This window comes from Hyla sarda, chromosome 1, assembly GCF_029499605.1.
Source record: "Hyla sarda isolate aHylSar1 chromosome 1, aHylSar1.hap1, whole genome shotgun sequence".
Taxonomy (NCBI): Eukaryota; Metazoa; Chordata; class Amphibia; order Anura; family Hylidae; genus Hyla; species Hyla sarda.
Window position 1 is genome coordinate 281,855,103 of NC_079189.1, and position 17,304 is coordinate 281,872,406.

The window sequence follows — 17,304 nt, forward strand, 5'->3', positions numbered from 1 at the left end:
CACGGAAGCGGATATACTTGGTGGAGAGCCACACAAAAACAGGAGGAGTTCTTCTTTTTTCTTCGGCAAGCTTCTTCACCCGGGATGAGGCTAGTATGAGGGATTTTAGAGTCTTTTTCCAGATGGTGGCGAAGCCCCGGGAAACCACATCAACAGCGGGCACACAAGAAGGCGTGGGGGTGGGGAGGGAGGGAAGAGGATCATGCTTGGCACGGGGCAGAGTGTTAACAGGACGGGGGCTGTGAGGAGGAGACACAGCATAGTCCAGATAGGCCTTGGGGAGACCAGGTAAAGGGGGAGACACAGAGGTTTGACTGACGGGACTGGGAGCAGAGGTGAGGCATTTTCTGTGGCAAGAAGCACCCCAGCTCTTGATCTCCCCGGTGGTCCAGACAAGGGTAGAGGAGTGGCGTTGGAGCCATGGCAGACCGAGGAGGACTTCAGAGGAGCATTTGGGCAAAACAAAAAGTTCCATGCTCAAGAGCAGGGGTTCTGTGCGGTAACGCACAGTGCAGTATAGAAGTAATTCTTTCTTTTTGCGGCGAGTCCTCTCTTCAGGGGTCAGGCGAGACCGATCCACTTGCATAGCCTCCTCGGCGGGAGGCACAGGGGTGGATTGCAAAGGATATTGTGAGAGAGGTGCTCCGAGCGGTGTGGCACATGGCAGGGCCTTCCCAGGCAGGAGACCACGGCAGAGTCTAGAGTCCCCATAAAATTTGTCCGGCAGGGACAAGCGGAGGTTAGGAGCGGCCGGTCGCTGCGGAGGAGTTGCAGGAGCCGGCGGAGGAGATGGTTGTTGCTGTTGCAGCTGCTGTGTCTGTGACTGAAGTTGCTGTATCTGCGGCAGCAGCTGCTGTATCTGTGACTGAAGTTGCTGTGTCACGGTGGTCAAGTATGACAGCTGGTGATTTCGTTGAGTGATCATTAGGGATTGCTGGGCAATCACCGTGGAAATGTCGGCAAGGCTTGACAGCGGCACCTCAGCGTAATCCATGGCCGGATCTACTGTCACGATTCGGCAGGCTGGAGGTGGATCCTCTGTGTCAGAGAGGGATTGGCGTGGACCGTGTCGGTGGACCGGTTCTAAGTAGCTACTGGTTTTCACCAGAGCCCGCCGCAAAGCGGGATGGTCTTGCAGCGGCGGTAGCAACCAGGTCGTATCCACCGGCAACGGCTCAACCTCTCTGACTGCTGAGATAGGCATGGTACAAGGGATAAGGCAAGAGCAAGGTCGGACGTAGCAGAAGGTCAGGGCAGGCAGCAAGGATCGTAGTCAGGGGCAACGGCAGGAGGTCTGGAACACAGGCTAGGAACACTCAAGGAAAGGCTTTCTCTGGCACAAGGGCAACAAGATCCGGCAAGGGAGTGCAGGGGAAGTGAGCATAAGTAGGGCAAGGAACAGGTGCAGCTAATCAAGGTGATTGGGCCAGGCACCATCATTGGTGCACTGGCCCTTTAAATAGCAGAGACCCGGCGCGCGTGCGCCCTAAGGAGCGGGGCCGCGCGCACAGGGACAACACAGACGGGGAACGGGTCAGGTACGGGGACCGAGATGCGCATCGCGAGCGGGCGCGTCCCGCATCGCGAATCGCATCCCGGCTGGGAGCAATATCGCAGCGCACCCGGTCAGCAGGTCTGACCGGAGCGCTGCGAATTAAAGAACGCTGCGAGCGCTTCGGGGAGGAGCGGGGACCCGGAGCGCTCAGCGTAACAATAACTGGAAATTTTGATCCCTCCAGCAGGTGCCTCCATTCCTCAAGCGCCAATTTAATGGCCAGTAGTTCTCGATCCCCGATGGAATAGTTTCTCTCCGCCGGGGAGAAGGTCCTAGAAAAAAAACCACAAGTCACAGCATGCCCGGAAGAATTTTTTTGTAGAAGGACAGCTCCAGCTCCCACTGAGGAGGCATCTACCTCCAATAGGAAGGGTTTAGATGGGTCAGGTCTGGAGAGCACGGGAGCGGAAGAAAAGGCAGACTTGAGATGTTTAAATGCGTCTTCCGCTTGGGGGGACCAGGACTTGGGATTGGCATTTTTCTTGGTTAAAGCCACGATAGGAGCCACAATAGTGGAAAAGTGTGGAATAAACTGTCTGTAATAATTGGCGAACCCCAAAAAACGTTGGATAGCACGGAGTCCGGAGGGGCGTGGCCAATCTAAGACGGCAGAGAGTTTATCTGGGTCCATTTGTAGTCCCTGGCCAGAGACCAAGTATCCTAGGAAAGGAAGAGATTGACATTCAAAGAGACATTTCTCCATTTTGGCATAAAGTTGATTGTCACGAAGTCTCTGAAGAACCATGCGGACATGCTGGCGGTGTTCTTCTAAGTTGGCAGAAAAAATCAGAATATCGTCCAGATAAACCACAACACAGGAATATAGGAGATCACGAAAAATTTCATTAACAAAGTCTTGGAAGACGGCAGGGGCGTTGCATAGGCCAAAGGGCATGACCAGATACTCAAAGTGTCCATCCCTGGTGTTAAATGCGGTCTTCCATTCGTCCCCCTCCCTGATGCGGATGAGATTATAAGCACCTCTTAAGTCCAGTTTGGTAAAGATGTGGGCACCTTGTAAGCGATCAAAGAGTTCCGAGATAAGAGGTAAGGGGTAGCGTTTTTTTACCGTGATTTTATTAAGTCCGCGGTAATCAATACAAGGACGTAGGGAGCCATCTTTTTTGGACACAAAAAAAAATCCAGCTCCGGCAGGAGAGGAGGACTTGCGGATAAACCCCTTTTTTAAATTCTCCTGGATGTACTCCGACATGGCAAGAGTCTCTGGAGCAGACAGAGGATAGATTCTGCCCCGGGGTGGGGTAGTACCTGGGAGGAGGTCAATAGGACAGTCATAAGGCCTGTGAGGAGGCAAAGTCTCAGCTTGCTTTTTGCAAAAAACGTCAGAATAGTCCATATAAGCCTTAGGAAGACCGGATACAGGGGGAACCACAGGGTCACGGCAAGGAGTACTGGGCACCGATTTAAGACAGTCCTTGTGACAAGAAGTACCCCAGTTCTTGATTTCTCCTGTGGACCAATCAAGGGTTGGGGAATGGCGTTGAAGCCACGGTAATCCAAGAAGAATTTCAGAAGTGCAGTTGGAGAGGACCAAAAATTCAATTTTTTCGTGATGAGGTCCGATGCACATTAGGATAGGTTCCGTGCGGTAACGCACGGTACAGTCCAATCTTTCATTGTTAACAGAATTGATGTAGAGGGGTCTGGCGAGACTGGTCACCGGGATGTTGAACCTGTTGATGAGAGAGGCCAAAATAAAATTTCCTGCAGATCCGGAATCCAAGAAGGCCGTAGCAGAGAAGGAGAAGGTAGAGGAAGATATCCGCACAGGCACAGTAAGGCGTGGAGAAGCAGAGTAGACATCAAGAACTGTCTCATCTTTGTGCGGAGTCAGCATACGTCTTTCCAGGCGGGGAGGACGGATAGGACAATCTTTCAAGAAGTGTTCGGTACCGGCACAGTACAGGCATAGGTTCTCCATGCGGCGTCGTGTCCTCTCTTGAGGTGTCAAGCGAGACCGGTCGACCTGCATAGCCTCCACGGCGGGAGGCACAGGAACGGATTGCAGAGGACCAGAGGAGAGAGGAGCCGGGGAGAGAAACTGCCTCGTGCGAACAAAGTCCATATCCTGGCGGAGCTCCTGACGCCTTTCGGAAAAACGCATGTCAATGCAGGTGGCAAGATGAATAAGTTCATGCAGGTTAGCAGGAATTTCTCGTGCGGCCAGCACATCTTTAATGTTGCTGGATAGGCCTTTTTTAAAGGTCGCGCAGAGGGCCTCATTATTCCAGGATAATTCGGAGGCAAGAGTACGGAATTGGATGACGTACTCGCCAACAGAAGAATTACCCTGGACCAGGTTCAGCAGGGCAGTCTCAGCAGAAGAGGCTCGGGCAGGTTCCTCAAAGACACTTCGGATCTCCGTGAAGAAGGAGTGTACAGAGGCAGTGACGGGGTCATTGCGGTCCCAGAGCGGTGTGGCCCATGACAGAGCTTTCCCAGACAGAAGGCTGACTACGAAAGCCACCTTAGACCTTTCAGTTGGAAACTGGTCCGACATCATCTCCAACACCAATGGTCCCATTGGGTTATGGGTTCAATAGTAAATTTTCCAATCCCCTTCTGGGAGGAGATCCTCCCTTCCGGGGAGCAATACCCTGTCTGTAACCCAATTAAAATATAACTTTTATTCTTGTTACTTAAAAGGTCTAACTGTGATTGTGAAACTTATATATATTTAAAATTGTCAGGAGAGACAGTGAGTCTTCTTGTATATGCCCACTTAGTGGTGCTATGGTACTGGTGTAGGAGTTATCTTGTTTCTCGCTGTGTGTAGTGAGTGTATCACTCTGCTGACACACAGTAACTAATGCATTGCTCTAACGTTTCGTTAGAAAACTAACTTCTTCAGAGAGCTGCCTACTATGGCGTTCACGTGCGGCACTGCCTTTTATAACCCTGTATCCGCGCATCACTTCCGATGCGCCGAATAAAGGGTTGGGGTCCAATCAGGAAATGGTTGGCAATCCGTGTGTTCCGGCCGCCATTCGTGCGCATGCCCCGTCATCTTATGATCCCGGGCATCTTCTTGTCGCTACTGCGCACGCGCATCCTCCCGCGCGTGCGCAGTATTTCCTGTCCCGTTCTCAGTGGAACGCAAGCTCCGTCTCCTGACACGCAAGCCCTATCTCTATTCTCTATGCGCGCATGTGTCCCTGATCGGTCCCATTTCTCGTAGGAAGTATTCTATTCTTCATATCCTTCATAAGCTTAAGCCTTCCTTGACTGTTTCTTGTATGCTAATTCTTTTCTTGTATACGTATGGTAGGTGATCTAAATATTTGAGGCTTTTATTACTTTCATTCTCATTGTAGATTTTATTATACATCATTTGATCATTCCTTATAGTAGTTTTATTTTTGTAGATCTTCTATTGTTGTAGTGATTTTATCGATTTTATGTTTTTCCATTATGTCTCATTTACTCCTTAATTACTATGATTCTGTTAGGTTAAACATATCTAATCATTCTTAATTTTCATTTTTTAGAGTTTATTGGGTCATGATATTTTATATGTCTATTTTTTATCCTTTTATTTTATTATTTTTTGTTGTTGATTTTAGGGTTCACATATTATTTTTTGTTGTTGATTTTCAGGTTCACTTCCTCCAAGCACATCCCTTCCGTCCATGGGTCCTCGTCTTCTCCTAAGGTAATTATTGTATTTTTGTTTGTTTTCATGTTTGAGTGCCCAGGGTCGCTTTTGTATGTATAGATTTTCAGGTTTCCCTGTGTCTAGGTATATAGGTTCTCCTAATCGTATTTTCACATCCTGATGCTGTTATTAGTTATAGAGGGGAGGGGGAAAAAAGGGGGGGGGGGGTTGTTGGGGATTTGGTTTCGCTTGTCTGTAATGGGGATATGTCATCCCCCCTATATATATCAGATCGTAATTATAACTTATAATTTCTCTTAGTATTCTCAAGCCTCCCTAGTATATATCTGTCACCATATGTTGTCCTTTCCTCCTTCCTGTCATGTCGGCTAATGTGAAGGTAGTTGCCAGCACGTGAAAAAAGTGTTCACAGATTCACAGGATAATCTCTATAATATTTTTGTTATTTTCAATATTTACATACACAGGCATCTTCCTCTTCATTCGAGGAAGGGTGTGAAGGAAAAACCTTCATTCAATCCTCCAGGGTTTTTACTGTTGAGGCGATAGATCCATTTTGCCTCCTCTTTAAGTAGAGTCTGATTTATATCTCCTCTTCTTGGGCCAATTTCATATTTCTCCAGGCCCCAAAATTTTATCTCATCCAGCTTATTACCATGTTTTGTTCTCATATGCCTCGCTATAGGAGTATCCGTCCCTGTTCTAATTGTACTGATGTGTTTGCTAATACGTTTTCTCAACTCCTGTATAGTTTTTCCAACATATAGTTTGGGGCATGTACATCTTGCTATGTATATTACATTCCGGCTGCTGCAGTTTATGAATTTCCTAATATCGTATTTTCTCCCATCCTGTGGATTGGTAAAATTCTTGGTTTTTGTCATAAATTTGCAGGAGGCACAGTGACCACAGGGGTATGATCCCTGTGGGGGGGCCGGTAACCATGTCCCCGGTCTTGACTCCTCTCTTCCTTCTTGGTGGTGGCTATGAACAAGCAGGTCTCGCAAATTCTTTCCTCGTCTGTAGGTAATACTTGGTCTTTCTGTTAGCGTCTCATTCAGATCCGGGTCCGATTTAAGAATCCTCCAGTATTTTGTCAAAATTGTCCTAACCTTCGAAGCATAGGCGTCATACGTGCCTATGCATCTAATGGTAGGTTTTCCAGTCGGTGCTTTCTTTGGTCCCAATATGATTGCACGGTCGCTTCGTTTTGCTCTATTGTAGGCCCTTCTCATACATCCCTTCGGATACCCTCTTGCGGTAAATCTCTCCATTAGGTTACTACTTTCTTTCTGGAAAGGGCCATCCTCTGAGCAATTGCGTTTTGCTCGAAGGTATTGACCCACTGGGATGCTTCGTTTCAGGCTTTCAGGATGCCAGCTCTCCCAGTGTAAAAAGCTATTGGTCGAGGTTGGCTTTCTGTAAATATCCGTTTGGATCCGCTGGTTTCTATCTATATAGATAGTCAGGTCCAAGAATTTGATACTACGTCCCCCAACCTCTGCCGTGAATTTCATGCCAATATCATTGTTGTTAAGTTCATCCACAAAACTTCCGAACAAAGGCCCATCACCATCCCAAAAAATTAAGATATCATCTATGTATCTTCCCCAAAAAAGAATGTGCTCCGTGTATTGTGAAAAAACGTCACTAAAAACAATCGTGCTCTCCCACCACCCTAAAAATAAATTGGCAAAAGACGGTGCACAAGTTGTCCCCATGGCGGTGCCCCTCGTCTGCCGATAAAGGGTACCGCCAAGAAGAAAGTAATTGTGTGTCAAAATAAATTCAAGAAGTGTCAAGACTAGTTGATTGTGCCTATGAAAATGTGTACTCCGTGTAGAGAGAAAAGTGTTCACCGCTGTGATCCCTAAATCATGTGCTATATTGCTATAAAGGCTCTCTACATCGAGGCTCATTAGAGAAGTGTTCTTATTCACTGTCAGGTCATTTATTTTAAGGACAGTGTCCTTTGTGTCCTTTAAGTGTGAGGGGAGGGAAGATACAAAGGGGGTAAGAATTTTATCCACATACTGGCTTATTTTCTCCATCAAATTGTTGTTGCCGGAAACTATGGGGCGGCCTTTGACTGGGTTTGTTGATTTGTGTGTTTTTGGCAGGGCATAGAAGGTTGATATTGTGGGGTGAGTATTAAGTAGAAAGGTATATTCATCCTCTGACACTAATTGTTCATCCTTTGCTGACTTAAGGAGGGCCTGTAATTCACTCAGATATGAGTCTGTCGGATCCCTATCCAGAGGTTCATAGGTTCTTCTATCCTCTAATAGTTCTAGAGCCATGAGGGTGTAGTCCTTTTTGTCCATGAGGACAATATTGACCCCCTTATCAGCGGGCTTTATGACAAGGTCATCATTGTCTCTTATGTTCTTCAGGGCCTTTTGTTCTGCTTGTGTCAAGTTGGAGTAGACTAACCTTCTGTCCGGTCTAATGGATTTGATTTCCTCTGTGACTAGGTTAACAAACATCTCTATATTAGAGTATTGGTTAAAGGTAGGTGTTATTTTGGACCTTGGTTTAAATTCTGTGAAGGGTGCTTTCAGGTATATCTCATCTCCCTCATTTTCAGAGAGTAAGTCATATAGGGCCTCCAGAGCTGCTGACTCCCTACTTCTTGATGCCGTCCCCTCTCTATCGTGCTCTTTATGCCATTTATGTAGCGCTAGCTTGCGTGCAAAGAGGTTGATGTCCTTCACCCATCCAAATTCATCGAACCGGGGTGTTGGTGTGAAGGACAGACCTCTTAGTAAAAGAGAGCATTCAGCATCTTCTAATTGGCAGGACGATAGATTGATAATTTGCATATCCCTTATTCGTGTGTCTTCCAGGGGATTCTCTATGCCCACAGTCGGGCTAGAATTCCTTATAGGTTCCCCCCCACTAGGGTTACTATCTGTTCCCCGTCCTGCATCTTCATTGGGATGATTATCACTGTGTCTTTTTAGTGTAGGCGGGGGGGCAAAGGGGGATGACTGGGTGTCGTTATGGTGGGGTGAGGACCCCCTCCCGTCGTATTTGGTCCTATCTGGCCCATCTGACCTTGTCCTATCCCTAAAAAAGGGGAAGATGTTTGGATTTGGCCCATCGGTTGTGTTAGATTTGGGAACATTCCTGGGTTTTGTATTCCTGTTCTTCCAGTCAAACCTGTATTGGCAACCTGAGTGTTTCCTGTCGTGGTAATTATCTGGTTTTGGGAATTGGTTGGTGATATTAGGGTAGGTTGTATCTGCGAGTAAGGAGGCATCATCCCAGGGGCAGCATATGTTGCATAATTGGACCCAGGTATAGAGGATTGCACAAATGATCTTGTATTGTTGCATGCTGTGTTTATTACCTGGGGTCTGTTCGGTGGTGGTTTCTTGTAGGGGGGCTTATTACCCGCTCCCCTAGATCTACCACCCTGATACTTCCTTTTTGTGCCTGAATCCGATACGCTTCCTGAGTCGGATTGTATCTCCTCGGTACCTGAGGTGTCTGATTCTGCTGCAGGTGGTCCTCTAGGGGCTCTCCACGTCTCCCTGGCTCTCTGTTTCTCCTTATATGTGTATACTCTATTTGTTGCAAAGTCCGTGAAATCACGAATGTACTTGTTATGTTTTCTTTCTTTTAATTCACTTCTATATGCCTCTAGGTTTTTTTGTAGTTTATTTTCAAGGTTGCCAAACTCAGGGTTGTTGGAGAAGTTTTGAATTTGTTGTATTTCTGACTCCAGTTGTTTTGTAATTTTTTCCAGGTAGTTCCGTTCGTATTCCAGCAGATAATTAATTAGCCTTAGGGAGTTTTCAGTTTGTAGGGTTTCCCACCCTCTAATAAAGATCTCGTCCTCTTTGTGCGCTTGGGGGGTAAGGGGTGATCTCAGTCCCCTATATACTATTCTTTGTTGGTAATAAGTGTCTAAACTTGCTACTTCCCACCATGAGCGGGTATATTGTTTGTAGGTCTTATTCAGATTTCTGAATGCTTGTGAGATATCTACTTGATTTAATGGTAGACTATTCGTGGAGAATACAAATGTAGCTTCATTAGTGGAGGTATCACCATTGATAGCCTGTGATAAAAAGCCAGACATTCTGACTCAAAGTTTGGGACGAAGGGGCAATTTTAGTTGCCTAGTAATTCAAATCCAACACCAATGGTCCCATTGGGTTATGGGTTCAATAGTAAATTTTCCAATCCCCTACTGGGAGGAGATCCTCCCTTCCGGGGAGCAATACCCTGTCTGTAACCCAATTAAAATATAACTTTTATTCTTGTTACTTCAAAGGTCTAACTGTGATTGTGAAACTTATATATATTTAAAATTGTCAGGAGAGACAGTGAGTCTTCTTGTATATGCCCACTTAGTGGTGCTATGGTACTGGTGTAGGAGTTATCTTGTTTCTCGCTGTGTGTAGTGAGTGTATCACTCTGCTGACACACAGTAACTCCGCACCCTTAATACGCACTGTCTTTCTGTCTAAAATCTTAATGCATTGCTCTAACGTTTCGTTAGAAAACTAACTTCTTCAGAGAGCTGCCTACTATGGCGTTCACGTGCGGCACTGCCTTTTATAACCCTGTATCCGCGCATCACTTCCGATGCGCCGAATGAAGGGTTGGGGTCCAATCAGGAAATGGTTGGCAATCCGTGTGTTCCGGCCGCCATTCGCGCGCATGCCCCGTCATCTTATGATCCCGGGCATCTTCTTGTCGCTACTGCGCACGCGCATCCTCCTGCGCGTGCGCAGTATTTCCTGTCCCGTTCTCAGTGGAACGCAAGCTCCGTCTCCTGACACGCAAGCCCTATCTCTATTCTCTATGCGCGCATGTGTCCCTGATCGGTCCCATTTCTCGTAGGAAGTATTCTATTCTTCATATCCTTCATAAGCTTAAGCCTTCCTTGACTGTTTCTTGTATGCTAATTCTTTTCTTGTATACGTATGGTAGGTGATCTAAATATTTGAGGCTTTTAATACTTTCATTCTCATTGTAGATTTTATTATACATCATTTGATCATTCCTTATAGTAGTTTTATTTTTGTAGATCTATTGTTGTAGTGATTTTATCGATTTTATGTTTTTCCATTATGTCTCATTTACTCCTTAATTACTATGATTCTGTTAGGTTAAAGATATCTAATCATTCTTAATTTTCATTTTTTAGAGTTTATTGGGTCATGATATTTTATATGTCTATTTTTTATCCTTTTATTTTATTATTTTTTGTTGTTGATTTTAGGGTTCACATATTATTTTTTGTTGTTGATTTTCAGGTTCACTTCCTCCAAGCACATCCCTTCCGTCCATGGGTCCTCGTCTTCTCCTAAGGTAATTATTGTATTTTTGTTTGTTTTCATGTTTGAGTGCCCAGGGTCGCTTTTGTATGTATAGATTTTCAGGTTTCCCTGTATCTAGGTATATAGGTTCTCCTAATCGTATTTTCACATCCTGATGCTGTTATTAGTTAGAGAGGGGAGGGGGAAAAAAGGGGGGGGGGTTGTTGGGGATTTGGTTTCGCTTGTCTGTAATGGGGATATGTCATCCCCCCTATATATATCAGATCGTAATTATAACTTATAATTTCTCTTAGTATTCTCAAGCCTCCCTAGTATATATCTGTCACCATATGTTGTCCTTTCCTCCTTCCTGTCATGTCGGCTAATGTGAAGGTAGTTGCCAGCACGTGAAAAAAGTGTTCACAGATTCACAGGATAATCTCTATAATATTTTTGTTATTTTCAATATTTACATACACAGGCATCTTCCTCTTCATTCGAGGAAGGGTGTGAAGGAAAAACCTTCATTCAATCCTCCAGGGTTTTTACTGTTGAGGCGATAGATCCATTTTGCCTCCTCTTTAAGTAGAGTCTGATTTATATCTCCTCTTCTTGGGCCAATTTCATATTTCTCCAGGCCCCAAAATTTTATCTCATCCAGCTTATTACCATGTTTTGTTCTCATATGCCTCGCTATAGGAGTATCCGTCCCTGTTCTAATTGTACTGATGTGTTTGCTAATACGTTTTCTCAACTCCTGTATAGTTTTTCCAACATATAGTTTGGGGCATGTACATCTTGCTATGTATATTACATTCTGGCTGCTGCAGTTTATGAATTTCCTAATATCGTATTTTCTCCCATCCTGTGGATTGGTAAAATTCTTGGTTTTTGTCATAAATTTGCAGGAGGCACAGTGACCACCGGGGTATGATCCCTGTGGGGGGGCCGGTAACCATGTCCCCGGTCTTGACTCCTCTCTTCCTTCTTGGTGGTGGCTATGAACAAGCAGGAGCAGGTCTCGCAAATTCTTTCCTCGTCTGTAGGTAATACTTGGTCTTTCTGTTAGCGTCTCATTCAGATCCGGGACCAATTTAAGAATCCTCCAGTATTTTGTCAAAATTGTCCTAACCTTCGAAGCATAGGCGTCATACGTGCCTATGCATCTAATGGTAGGTTTTCCAGTCGGTGCTTTCGTTTTGCTCTATTGTAGGACTGTCATGGATCGGCAGGCTGGAGGTGGATCCTCTGTGTCAGAGAGGGTTTGGCGAGGACCGTGTCGCTGGACCGGTTCTAAGTAGCTACTGGTTTTCACCAGAGCCCGCCGCAAAGCGGGATGGTCTTGCAGCGGCGGTAGCAACCAGGTCGTATCCACCGGCAACGGCTCAACCTCTCTGACTGCTGAGATAGGCATGGTACAAGGGATAAGGCAAGAGCAAGGTCGGACGTAGCAGAAGGTCAGGGCAGGCAGCAAGGATCGTAGTCAGGGGCAACGGCAGGAGGTCTGGAACACAGGCTAGGAACACACAAGGGAACGCTTTCACTAGGCACAAGGGCAACAAGATCCGGCAAGGGAGTGCAGGGGAAGTGAGGTATAAGTAGGGAGTGCACAGGTGGAAACTAATCAAGCTAATTGGGAAGATTGGGCCAGGCACCATCATTGGTGCACTGGCCCTTTAAATCTAGAGAGCTGGCGCGCGCGCGCCCTAGAGAGCGGAGCCGCGCGCGCCAGAGCAAGACAGCCGGGGACCGGGACAGATAAGTGACCTGGGATGCGATTCGCGAGCGGGCGCGTCCCGCTGTGCGAATCGCATCCCCAACGGCCATGACAGTGCAGCGCTCCCGGTCAGCGGGACTGACCGGGGCGCTGCAGGGAGAGAGACGCCGTGAGCGCTCCGGGGAGGAGCGGGGACCCGGAGCGCTCGGCGTAACAAGGCCCTTCTCATACATCCCTTCGGATACCCTCTTGCGGTAAATCTCTCCATTAGGTTACTACTTTCTTTCTGGAAAGGGCCATCCTCTGAGCAATTGCGTTTTGCTCGAAGGTATTGACCCACTGGGATGCTTCGTTTCAGGCTTTCAGGATGCCAGCTCTCCCAGTGTAAAAAGCTATTGGTCGAGGTTGGCTTTCTGTAAATATCCGTTTGGATCCGCTGGTTTCTATCTATATAGATAGTCAGGTCCAAGAAGTTGATACTACGTCCCCCAACCTCTGCCGTGAATTTCATGCCAATATCATTGTTGTTAAGTTCATCCACAAAACTTCCGAACAAAGGCCCATCACCATCCCAAAAAATTAAGATATCATCTATGTATCTTCCCCAAAAAAGAATGTGCTCCGTGTATTGTGAAAAAACGTCACTAAAAACAATCGTGCTCTCCCACCACCCTAAAAATAAATTGGCAAAAGACGGTGCACAAACTGTCCCCATGGCGGTGCCCCTCGTCTGCCGATAAAGGGTACCGCCAAAAAGAAAGTAATTGTGTGTCAAAATAAATTCAAGAAGTGTCAAGACTAGTTGATTGTGCCTATGAAAATGTGTACTCCGTGTAGAGAGAAAAGTGTTCACCGCTGTGATCCCTAAATCATGTGCTATATTGCTATAAAGGCTCTCTACATCGAGGCTCATTAGAGAAGTGTTCTTATTCACTGTCAGGTCATTTATTTTAAGGACAGTGTCCTTTGTGTCCTTTAAGTGTGAGGGGAGGGAAGATACAAAGGGGGTAAGAATTTTATCCACATACTGGCTTATTTTCTCCGTCAAATTGTTGTTGCCGGAAACTATGGGGCGGCCTTTGACTGGGTTTGTTGATTTGTGTGTTTTTGGCAGGGCATAGAAGGTTGATATTGTGGGGTGAGTATTAAGTAGAAAGGTATATTCATCCTCTGACACTAATTGTTCATCCTTTGCTGACTTAAGGATTGCCTGTAATTCACTCAGATATGAGTCTGTCGGATCCCTATCCAGAGGTTCATAGGTTCTTCTATCCTCTAATAGTTTTAGAGCCATGAGGGTGTAGTCCTTTTTGTCCATGAGGACAATATTGCCCCCCTTATCAGCGGGCTTTATGACAAGGTCATCATTGTCTCTTGTGTTCTTCAGGGCCTTTTGTTCTGCTTGTGTCAAGTTGGAGTAGACTAACCTTCTGTCCGGTCTAATGGATTTGATTTCCTCTGTGACTAGGTTAACAAACATCTCTATATTAGAGTATTGGTTAAAGGTAGGTGTTATTTTGGACCTTGGTTTAAATTCTGTGAAGGGTGCTTTCAGGTATATCTCATCTCCCTCATTTTCAGAGAGTAAGTCATATAGGGCCTCCAGAGCTGCTGACTCCCTACTTCTTGATGCCGTCCCCTCTCTATCGTGCTCTTTATGCCATTTATGTAGCCCTAGCTTGCGTGCAAAGAGGTTGATGTCCTTCACCCATCCAAATTCATCGAACCGGGGTGTTGGTGTGAAGGACAGACCTCTTAGTAAAAGAGAGCATTCAGCATCTTCTAATTGGTAGGACGATAGATTGATAATTTGCATATCCCTTATTCGTGTGTCTTCCAGGGGATTCTCTATGCCCACAGTCGGGCTAGAATTCCTTATAGGTTCCCCCCCACTAGGGTTACTATCTGTTCCCCGTCCTGCATCTTCATTGGGATGATTATCACTGTGTCTTTTTAGTGTAGGCGGGGGGGCAAAGGGGGATGACTGGGTGTCGTTATGGTGGGGTGAGGACCCCCTCCCGTCGTATTTGGTCCTATCTGGCCCATCTGACCTTGTCCTATCCCTAAAAAAGGGGAAGATGTTTGGATTTGGTCCATCGGTTGTGTTAGATTTGGGAACATTCCTGGGTTTTGTATTCCTGTTCTTCCAGTCAAACCTGTATTGGCAACCTGAGTGTTTCCTGTCGTGGTAATTATCTGGTTTTGGGAATTGGTTGGTGATATTAGGGTAGGTTGAGCATAAGTAGGGCAAGGAACAGGTGCAGCTAATCAAGGTGATTGGGCCAGGCACCATCATTGGTGCACTGGCCCTTTAAATAGCAGAGACCCGGCGCGCGCGCGCCCTAAGGAGCGGGGCCACGCGCACAGGGACAACACAGACGGGGAACGGGTCAGGTACGGGGACCGAGATGCGCATCGCGAGCGGGCGCGTCCCGCATCGCGAATCGCATCCTGGCTGGGAGCAATATTGCAGCGCACCCGGTCAGCAGGTCTGACCGGAGCGCTGCGAATTAAAGAACGCTGCGAGCGCTTCGGGGAGGAGCGGGGACCCGGAGCGCTCAGCGTAACAATAACTGGAAATTTTGATCCCTCCAGCAGGTGCCTCCATTCCTCAAGCGCCAATTTAATGGCCAGTAGTTCTCGATCCCCGATGGAATAGTTTCTCTCCGCCGGGGAGAAGGTCCTAGAAAAAAAACCACAAGTCACAGCATGCCCGGAAGAATTTTTTTGTAGAAGGACAGCTCCAGCTCCCACTGAGGAGGCATCTACCTCCAATAGGAAGGGTTTAGATGGGTCAGGTCTGGAGAGCACGGGAGCGGAAGAAAAGGCAGACTTGAGATGTTTAAATGCGTCTTCCGCTTGGGGGGACCAGGACTTGGGATTGGCATTTTTCTTGGTTAAAGCCACGATAGGAGCCACAATAGTGGAAAAGTGTGGAATAAACTGTCTGTAATAATTGGCGAACCCCAAAAAACGTTGGATAGCACGGAGTCCGGAGGGGCGTGGCCAATCTAAGACGGCAGAGAGTTTATCTGGGTCCATTTGTAGTCCCTGGCCAGAGACCAAGTATCCTAGGAAAGGAAGAGATTGACATTCAAAGAGACATTTCTCCATTTTGGCATAAAGTTGATTGTCACGAAGTCTCTGAAGAACCATGCGGACATGCTGGCGGTGTTCTTCTAAGTTGGCAGAAAAAATCAGAATATCGTCCAGATAAACCACAACACAGGAATATAGGAGATCACGAAAAATTTCATTAACAAAGTCTTGGAAGACGGCAGGGGCGTTGCATAGGCCAAAGGGCATGACCAGATACTCAAAGTGTCCATCTCTGGTGTTAAATGCGGTCTTCCATTCGTCCCCCTCCCTGATGCGGATGAGATTATAAGCACCTCTTAAGTCCAGTTTGGTAAAGATGTGGGCACCTTGTAAGCGATCAAAGAGTTCCGAGATAAGAGGTAAGGGGTAGCGGTTTTTTACTGTGATTTTATTAAGTCCGCGGTAATCAATACAAGGACGTAGGGAGCCATCTTTTTTGGACACAAAAAAAAATCCAGCTCCGGCAGGAGAGGAGGACTTGCGGATAAACCCCTTTTTTAAATTCTCCTGGATGTACTCCGACATGGCAAGAGTCTCTGGAGCAGACAGAGGATAGATTCTGCCCCGGGGTGGGGTAGTACCTGGGAGGAGGTCAATAGGACAGTCATAAGGCCTGTGAGGAGGCAAAGTCTCAGCTTGCTTTTTGCAAAAAACGTCAGAATAGTCCATATAAGCCTTAGGAAGACCGGATACAGGGGGAACCACAGGGTCACGGCAAGGAGTACTGGGCACCGATTTAAGACAGTCCTTGTGACAAGAAGTACCCCAGTTCTTGATTTCTCCTGTGGACCAATCAAGGGTTGGGGAATGGCGTTGAAGCCACGGTAATCCAAGAAGAATTTCAGAAGTGCAGTTGGAGAGGACCAAAAATTCAATTTTTTCGTGATGAGGTCCGATGCACATTAGGATAGGTTCCGTGCGGTAACGCACGGTACAGTCCGATCTTTCATTGTTAACAGAATTGATGTAGAGGGGTCTGGCGAGACTGGTCACCGGGATGTTGAACCTGTTGATGAGAGAGGCCAAAATAAAATTTCCTGCAGATCCGGAATCCAAGAAGGCCGTAGCAGAGAAGGAGAAGGTAGAGGAAGATATCCGCACAGGCACAGTAAGGCGTGGAGAAGCAGAGTAGACATCAAGAACTGTCTCATCTTTGTGCGGAGTCAGCATACGTCTTTCCAGGCGGGGAGGATGGATAGGACAATCTTTCAAGAAGTGTTCGGTACCGGCACAGTACAGGCATAGGTTCTCCATGCGGCGTTGTGTCCTCTCTTGAGGTGTCAAGCGAGACCGGTCAACTTGCATAGCCTCCACGGCGGGAGGCACAGGAACGGATTGCAGAGGACCAGAGGAGAGAGGAGCCGGGGAGAGAAACCGCCTCGTGTGAACAAAGTCCATATCCTGGCGGAGCTCCTGACGCCTTTCGGAAAAACGCATGTCAATGCGGGTGGCAAGATGAATAAGTTCATGCAGGTTAGCAGGAATTTCTCGTGCGGCCAGCACATCTTTAATGTTGCTGGATAGGCCTTTTTTAAAGGTCGCGCAGAGGGCCTCATTATTCCAGGATAATTCGGAGGCAAGAGTACGGAATTGGATGGCGTACTCGCCAACAGAAGAATTACCCTGGACCAGGTTCAGCAGGGCAGTCTCAGCAGAAGAGGCTCGGGCAGGTTCCTCAAAGACACTTCGGATCTCCGTGAAGAAGGAGTGTACAGAGGCAGTGACGGGGTCATTGCGGTCCCAGAGCGGTGTGGCCCATGACAGAGCTTTCCCAGACAGAAGGCTGACTACGAAAGCCACCTTAGACCTTTCAGTTGGAAACTGGTCCGACATCATCTCCAAGTGCAGGGAACATTGCGAAAGAAAGCCACGGCAAAACTTAGAGTCCCCATCAAATTTATCCGGCAAGGATAATCGTAAGCCGGAAGCGGCCACTCGCTGCGGAGGAGGTGCAGGAGCTGGCGGAGGAGATTGTTGCTGGAGCTGTGGTAATAGCTGCTGTAGCATCACGGTCAGTTGAGAC